General features: G+C 38.4%; 1 long non-coding RNA gene across 1 annotated transcript in view; it reads left to right on the top strand.

The window, feature by feature from the left end:
* Nucleotides 1-4277, top strand: part of LOC128784823 (uncharacterized) — a 106097-nt gene extending 101820 nt beyond the window's left edge. The window contains exon 3 of the long non-coding RNA XR_008429634.1: nt 4171-4277. This is a non-coding gene — a long non-coding RNA (uncharacterized LOC128784823). The remainder of the gene's footprint in view (nt 1-4170) is intronic.
* The last annotated feature ends 4621 nt before the right edge of the window (nt 4278-8898 follow it).

Raw genomic sequence — 8898 nt, 5'->3', positions numbered from 1 at the left:
TTTCTGGTGGGAGTTTTTTCACAAAAGGCACATTATTTCTGCTGAGATTTGCAATGCCAATTTGTTTAATTATGCCTGAGGTTTCACCCATGATTCTGTGAGAATCTTCACAAAAAATGGGAGGAGGGAGCAGGAGGAGGAGGAAGGGGGAAAGCCCCAGCTTACCTTCTTGAGAGAAAAGAACAAACCAACTGAATAATTTAAATATAGGTGCTAATATATTTTCCCCAAGCCAGTTTGTTCCAGGCACTAGAAGAAAACAAGCTGGTGAGGGCTTTTGTGTTTTTTCCTCTGAATAATCTGACAGATGTGATAGGTAAAGTATCAGGGCTAAGCAGGCAAAAATGTTACTGTAAACCCTGGTGGCAATATATCTTCTGCAAGTAGAGCTAAGTTCCTCAGCTGTAGCTGAATATTTTTTGAAGAGCAGAGTTGGTTTTATGAAGAGGAAGTATGAAGCTGAGCATATCTGATCTGAGGTTTGGAATTAATCAATTCAAGATCAACTTCCCTATGCCGTCTTTCACCCATTTTTTTGTCTATAAGTGAATGCTTGGGTCACGCAGTTTGGGACAGGCTAGGTTATTTCTTTTCCTTTCTTTTTTTTTTTTCTTTTTTACCTTTTTTTTTTTTTTTAATAAACTCAATACTTTTAAAAGTGCTGGAACTTTAAGGAAGAGCAGAAACAAAAGGTAAAGCAATAGATCGTGACTACATAAATATATACAAGTTGAGATGATGTCCCTTGCACACAGGTAAAGCAGCTCCATGTGCTGAGCAGAACTCCCAGTCTGTTGGCTCCATAGGCTAGGAGCAAAGCTGGAAAGAGTAGGACAAGTTCATTTCTCCATTATTGCATTGCAAATAATTTCTCAACCAATGCAACCACTCTGGCTTTTCACATCTCATCTGGCCTTACCAGAGGCTGCAAGATTATGATAGTAGCTAGGACATTAGAAACAGTGTAAGGAAATTACTACAGATTTTTCTCCTTTCAAAAAAGCCTCCAAATATAGAGGCCCTCATATAGAGGTGCTCATAGAGCACCTTCCAGTGCAAAATTTAATGGTCTTTTTATCCTGACATTGAGGTTGCTCAAGGACCTCATTATCCCAAAGGAGCAAATTCAAATTACTCTTCTTGTCCTATGGTCCAGAAGGAAGTCTGAAATATCCAGGGAGTGATCTGAAGTTGTACCACCATCCAATGCCTTGAAAGACTCCTTTCAGCAACATTAGGTTTTTATGCTAATCTGCCAGGCTTTCCTCATTATCACATTTACATTTTCATAGCCATACCTGCTGTTTCCTTCTTTTCTTTCTCCGGTGACAAAGACCCCAGCAAAGCAAAGCCACTGCACATAAAGAATTGAAAACAAATCTAACAGTCATTAAGGACAGCAGTGTGGTGATTTTAGTGCCCATCCACTCATTTAATGCAAGATTCTAAATAAGCACCGTGGTGTAGCTTTCAGTCACAGTCAGCAATGGGCCAAAAATGAACTGTGAATTCAACACCCTTCTAACCTTGGGCAGGGGAAGGCCACACAGACATGCAAATACTTTGGGTATAGAACAATATCTTTCCAGTTCCTGGTTGACCATGACCCAAATGTCATGTTACCCATTTCATGTACTCAGAAACGTGTTCAATCTCAGTAAGGCATTCCATTCAAGTTCCATTCAAAAATCTGGCCTTTCCAGGGCACAGAGTCCCCAGACCAAACCTCAAGCCCTCGTCTGACAACATCCTCAAGCCATGTTCAAACCTGAGTAATAATCTGAGCCAGAAATGAAACAGAAGCAGAGTCAGTCCCCTGGAGGTAAAAAGCTCCTTGACACCTTATTAGACAGGCCTCGATCAAATTTGGCTCACTTTGATAATTTTTTGCCAATCTCTTGTGCTTGAGAAGAATTCTTTTGCCCCAAAGGCAAAGGGAGGCAGAAGAGAGAGGACGAGCTTTCACCTGTTTGTTCTTTATTTGTAGCAATAATTCATATTTCTGAAAGCATGTATTGCTAAGAAAAAGGGACCATTTTCAGTGGTCATAAAATGATGCTTTTACTCCTCCTTAATGTGACTTTTCAGGAAGAAAAAAATTTTGAGTATAAATAAGGAGCAGCTATTCAAGACATTTTTATTTATTAATAGTTAGATTCTTTCTCTAAAAAAAACAACACAAAACCCTCCATAGCACCTTGATTGCATTACAACTTCATATTTGCCTGCATAAATAAACCTGATGTTTTACTGCAAGAGAGGCAGCTATTTTAAAGATGGCAAAATGTCAGCTCTTGGATGGTTGGTTTCATTTAACAGGGCTCCACATGAATTTATGAACTGTTCCATAACATCTTCTCCCTGCACCAAATGGCAGACTTTGGGCAGAAACCCAATGTATGTTTAGCTAATGTATAACAAACAGAGTATTTACATAGTCAGTGGACTCTATTAGGTATTAAGAATGGTCTCTTTCTAAATTTACTGTTAATTCCCTTCCGCAACAACCTAACCAAAGTGCTCGCTTCTCAGAGAAGGCTAAGAAAATGTGCATTTACTCACATGTGTGTATAGGTCTTTTCTTTCATTTTAAAATGTCTTTAACAAAACTTCTGACAGTTATTTTCTTTTGCTGCAAGAGTGAGAATGTAGTTTAAGATATTGTTTCCTGACTTTAAAGGTGCCTTGTGGTTTTTAAGGATATTTCAGCAGCTAAAGAAATTCTACTGCAGACACAATGTACCAGTTCATTTCTTAAGCAATAAATGGCAAGCAGGGTGGTGCTGAATAAGCATGCTTATATGGAATTTTTCTTTGAAAAGACCACTAGTTAGGCCCTATAACACTTCAGTTGATATTTCCACAGTGCAAACACGATAGTGGAAATTAAGTTGCCCCAGCAAATTCAGTTTAGGAGAAATTTGTTATGAATAAAATGCTGCTGCTGGCCTTAGAACATTGAATTTACCCACCAAATAATATCTTAGAAATACCACTTCAGAAGAAATCAGCTCTAAATAATTGATAAATTTGGTTTGTTTAGAAACCTTTTGACCCCTGTAATAGAAAGTAAAAACACATTTCAGTTATTAAAGTCACATATATTCCCTCTGGTAGGGGAAGCTTTTAATTTTAAGCTGGTCTCTGTTGGGGCCATTTGATAAAGCTTGGAAAAACCTTTTCAACTGCTGCTGGTGGATTTGGGTCAGCTTCCCTTGGGAAAATGGCAAAAGATAAATTTGTAGCTTTTCATAACACATAAGAAAACTTCAGAGATTTTAAACATCAAGAACTATTGGAACTGAAAGACAGAGTTTCTCTTTTGTTTCTCCCCCTCCTCCTCCTCCTGCTCCTCTTCTCTTTTATTTCCAAAAAGAACTTTAAATTCTCTTGTTGTTTTATTTTTTTTTTCACTATGGAGGTTATAAAGTTTTGACCTCTCTAACTACACTACCAGTGGTCCTTATTAGCGTAAGATTTATTTTGAGATAGAAATACCATTATGCAGTTTTTGTTTTTTAATGGAGCCATTTCATTCTGCTAGTTTAAAAGCCAAGAGCAAAATAAAAACCCTCTATCACTCTTTCTTTTTAATGCATTTCTTAAACTTTGCTTTAGTCACTCTTACCAGATCTTTATGTCCACAAATATAAGTCAGTCTCATTTCCCCAGGACAGTAATCACAGTTTATGAATGAGGGCACTGATTCTACTGGGATTGCCAAAATGTACCTGACATTACTGCACTGCTGTTCCACAACAGGGAAATAAACAGGGGTGAAGGAGAAGAAACATACTTAATATTTATGAAAACAAGAAGACATAATAACAGCCAATGGTCAAATATTTAAGTAGCCACTTCTGCATAAAGCAAATACAGGCAACAAGGCATATTGTGCTGCTCCCTGAATCTCTGATTTGCAGACATCCCTGCCTATATTTGCAAAGGTTGCTGCCATTCTTTGTCCCTTCAGGAGCTGCCTCCAAGAAGCAACATTTGCTGACTTTGTGGGGAACATCCATTTCTATGCATTCATCTGAGACTACCAAATTCACTTCGTATCAACTACTGAAGGGCTGTAACTTAACAGAAACAACCATCTTTTTCTGATAGCCTGGCCTGAACAAGAGCAAGCACCCTAGAGGATAAAATCTGTGTCTTTTCTTACAGACTCTAAAATGATTCAGCCTCTCTTCCCTGTTGTCATTAAGACTAAAGTATGGTTCCCTGGAATATATTTGTGAGCACAGTGAGAATCTGGAGTGGTAGACGGCTCTGGCAAGGTGAGTTCCTCTTCCTGAATTTCATGGTGAATGAAGTATTGGCACTTTTGAAACTACAGAGCAGCTGAATTTTTTGATAACTGGACAAGTCCCTGAAAATTTTGCTTACCTACAGCCTGTTAAGAGTGCTCAGCAACAAATGGGTAGAAGCAAAGCTTTTCTCCTGACATCTGGCCTTTCTTGAGCAGCCAGTTCTTTCTTTTTGACTTTTCATGCTTGGTTGCTATTCCCAGTGTAAGACACTGTTGCATGGATGCAGTGGTAAATTATTAAAAGGGTCACTACCAGGTATTCATTCATGCAATCACAAATTATGTGTTCATGTACGTCTGCCTATTCTTGGCAAGTGCAGCTCCTCTGTGAGTACTTTAGCAATTCAAACACCTGCATTATTTTGGTACATTAGAGCTGTTATTCAAAGAGTTGCACCTACACCCCATTAGCACCCTCAGAGGGAGGCCAACTCTTGGTAATTTATGTTGTGGAGGGATTGCCACCTTGGACAAGAAAGATGACATGCAGAAAGCTAGGCTGTGATTTTACAGCCACACTATTCCAGCTTCTCAAATAAACACACACAACACACATCTTCATGGTCACTTGGTCCACTTGGATGAGTGAAAGGGGGTTCTTTGTGTTTACTGGGCACTCAGTGTTCACACAGGAAATAGTTGAGCAGCCGCCAGTATTTAAAAAGGTGACAGCCTGGAGTATTTCATGGTGTTTTTCTTGTACAGGAATGTCTTGGAAGGATGTGACATTTTGAATTGGAAAATTTCTTTTAATTTTTAAGGTGTTTTTTTTTTTTTTTCCTGTTGATACACTTTACCTGATGTCTAATCTTCTGTTTGCACCAAATTAGTGTAGGCTGTTCAACACCATTTATGTCAGAGAGTTTCACAACTCAGCACATACTCTAACACAAAGGCAATGCTAGCTAATAGTACATGTTGTCCTGCAGTTTTCACCTGGTTGCACTTGATCTCCTAGAAATATAGATTACTTCTTTAATTTGTCTTTTCTTTGGCTTTCGCTCATGCTACAAGCAGTTTGTGTAGTATCTCTGCTTCTACTCTTTCTCTGTTCCTTGAACTTTTTCTTCATCTGCATTCTTTCTTTTTTTTTTTTTTCTAGTTCTTCCTCCATTCTTCTTGTGTCTCTTCCACCCACCTTATCATAACCTCCAGCTCACAGACAACTGCTGGATGATTCCCTTCCACTGCTTGTCTCATATTTCAGTAGGCTGACTCTTCCCACCTACTGCAGCACACAAACTACTGCTGGCTAATTCCTCGCCCCTAACGATTGCTAGCAGTACCTTCCCACGCATATGCACCGGCACATATTCACCTGCTAGAAGCCTCTTTATGCCTTTCATCATCTGACACACTCAAATTAAGCCTGTTTCTGGCCAAAACAATTGGATGTTTACACCAGTTACAGAGGAAAGGGCCAGCATGTGCAAATTGTGATTGTTTCAGTTACTTTACAGTTACTGCAAGTGATTAGCTAGAAGAAAAATCACCAGGTAAGCAAGCATACTGAAATATTTTTAAGTTTATACGGAGCTTAAAACATGAGCACAAGCTTTTTCAAACTGATTGCCCAATAGCAAAATGTCTCCAGTCACAAGCAAGTGGAAATATGCTCTGTTGGGAGGGGAAAAAAAAAAGAATCTCGCAATTATTTCTGTCAACAAGCAGTTCTTCCAGAATACATAAGGAAGAAAAGCCCATCTGTAGTGTCTGACCATAGTGAAATTTGGAAACCATTTTACAGAAACCTTTTCAAAAGGCAAAAAGCAGTGGAAATAAAGTGATATCATTAAGAATAGAAAACTTTGAGTATATTTACATATTTAACATACATAGTGTCTTCTCCAAGACAAATTTTTCAGAGTACCTGTCTATTGAGCAGAAAAAGAAAAAGGCCACAGTAAAATAATAAGTCCAGCACACGGCTGACCATTTTCCACACAAATTAATTGCAAATGAAAACACAAAACAGATCTGACTTTTCAGTGCTAGAAGAGGGTAACTGCAGCTGAATATTTACCAGAGAAGGCAAAATTATCCATAGGATAAAAATATTGTAACACCATAATAACAAAGCAAGCACTTTGACACTGTGTAAAGAACACCACTGTGTCTTTATTGCTAAAGACAAGAAATCAGGGATGGTTGCATTATCCCTCATTCTTCTCTATGTAATTAGAAAATAGAATCCGAGATGCTTTACCAAAAATAAAACATGCAACAACAAAATCAGCAGTAAATACTGTAAAGTAAGTGCAAACAAAGCACTGAAACCTCATGAGATGCATGATCATGTCAGCCTAGTGTAGGAACAGATTTATTTGAATCAAACTGGAAGGATTACCTCTTGTAATGATTATTTCTTGAGTATTTTTTAAATTGAGCTATTGAACAGCCCATTGATGCAACAATGTAATGACACATTGAAAATCACAGTTTGCTCATCACAGGATTCCAGATGAGTTAATAGCAGATAATTGCACAAATTTTGCAAGCACGTCATTTCAACAGTTCTCTTTGATATTTCAATTTAAGTGCACCTTATAAACTCTGGCTATGTACAGCCAAGTGTACCAGAAAGACACTTTTCCCAAAGAGAAATGAACTTAAAACAACAAGATAAAAACAAGCCAAAATTCAAAAATCCAACCAAAAAGCCTACATTTTCTAGGTTAGAACATCTTGATCACAGAGGCATAAATGTTGGTGTCAAAACAAGTTATCTGAATAAAAGGTTTTTGAGCCTAAGTTAGCTTCAAAAGAAAATATACCTAAAGTGGAAACAAGCAAACATGGGGACAAAAATGCCATAAGTTCTCTGCATTAGCAGCAGAACTACTGCCAGGAGTTACATCACCAGCACCAAGCCCATATGCCATCACTGTTTGTGATACTGGTGAAATGAAAGCTTTTAAAGAACACTCAGCTGGATAATACCACTCTGCTTTTTGAGGTAAGACAGATGCAGCCTTCTATGTCTCACTAACTTTGCCTCCTGGATGGAAGGGAGAAAACAATTTTGAGGCATAATGCATTGTGTCCTAAATTAAACACATAAAACAAGTTTACCTTCAGCTGGGTAAAGCTCACTCAAACTCACCAGCCATGCCATAAAACAAAGGAACACACAAACACAGGTGCACACACTGCATCAGAATGCAAATTTGCTTCGACAACTGCATCTGCCATAGGAAAATGAATTGTTTGGGGAAAGAAAGAGACCAGATGATTTGAACAGCAGTTACTGACAGTTGTCCTAAGTTCCACCTGAGACATTTCCATTCATGTGTGTGTTATGAATAAGTGTCACAAGTTGGTAATGTCTTCATTTCAGCTCGTTTCATTACCTGCATTTCATTTCCAGAAGAGTGGTGATACAGATCTCATGTTATCTATCCACTCCAATTATAAAATTGATTTCTGCCCTCTGTAGATCCACAGAGAGGCTGAACAATCCTCCAAGAAGAACTGCTTTCTGAGCTTCTGCCCTGGTGCCAGTGTGTCCAGCTTTATGTCTTTTTGGCTGGTGGTAAGAAGTGGGGTAATCATCAGAGCCCCAGTTTGTCTGCTAAACGCGGTGCTGCCGAGTGTGTGACACGTGCTGCCGAGTGTTGGCGTGGCTGTGGAGTTGCAGCACATTCTTAGCCCTTTCCCTGCTGAAACTAAATAGCAATTTGGAGGAGGCATGTTCCCACAAGGCTTGGCACAATGCTCAGTGCCTCCCTATGCTGCAGAAGACCATCTGAGCTGGAACTCTTACATGCATTTAGCCATTAGAAATTTGGCTCACATTTTTGCATTACCAATAACCTCACTAGAAAGCTACCATAATAAAGGACGAAGAAGCTAGTCCATTTTTTCAAATATAGATATTGGGACCTTTATATCACACTAGTAAAGATTTCTCCATTAGGTTAAAAACATTTTTAGCTTTGTGCATGAGTCTTTGAACTGCTGCTGTTCTGGAGGTAGCTGAAGGGAAGTTAGCAAGAACAATGTCGACTTTACCCATCAGTTTCCAAGCTCCTGAGAGCATATTTCATTTCAGAAACCCATAAGAGAGTTCAAAAAAATCTCAGAATTCTAATATCAGGAGAAATTCTGAAAGCAAAATATTGCTGATCTCTGAATTGTTTTAAAACTAAAGTCTCAAATGCCTCTAAATTAGGCATCTATTTTTCATACAACTCTTGCCATGAAAAGTTTTGATTGAAGCTGAATATGGTTCTCTTGATATGTGTATGTGTGTATGGAGCGCAGGGTTCATCTCAGAATCTGATAATTGTAATCCACACCTGAGCACAGTGTTCAGCATACGTCTATGTTAAATTATGAAGAAGCAAATTCTGGATTTTCATTCCAGAACAAAGAACATTATTCTGCAAAGTCTTGTACAAGATCTCTTTGCATAAGAAGCAAAATATTAGGAATGTGCAACACCTTCAGTGACTTAATTCACAATCTACACTAATGACATGGATTGTGCGGCTTTTAGGTAGTTATTGAATATGCTTAAATCCTGTAATTTTTAAACAAAGGAATGACATACATGACCTATGATTGACTTTAATGGATAGCAC

Source organism: Vidua chalybeata, chromosome 2 (genome assembly GCF_026979565.1).
Source record: "Vidua chalybeata isolate OUT-0048 chromosome 2, bVidCha1 merged haplotype, whole genome shotgun sequence".
Classification (NCBI taxonomy): domain Eukaryota; kingdom Metazoa; phylum Chordata; class Aves; order Passeriformes; family Viduidae; genus Vidua; species Vidua chalybeata.
This window is presented reverse-complemented; position numbering and strand designations above follow the sequence as displayed.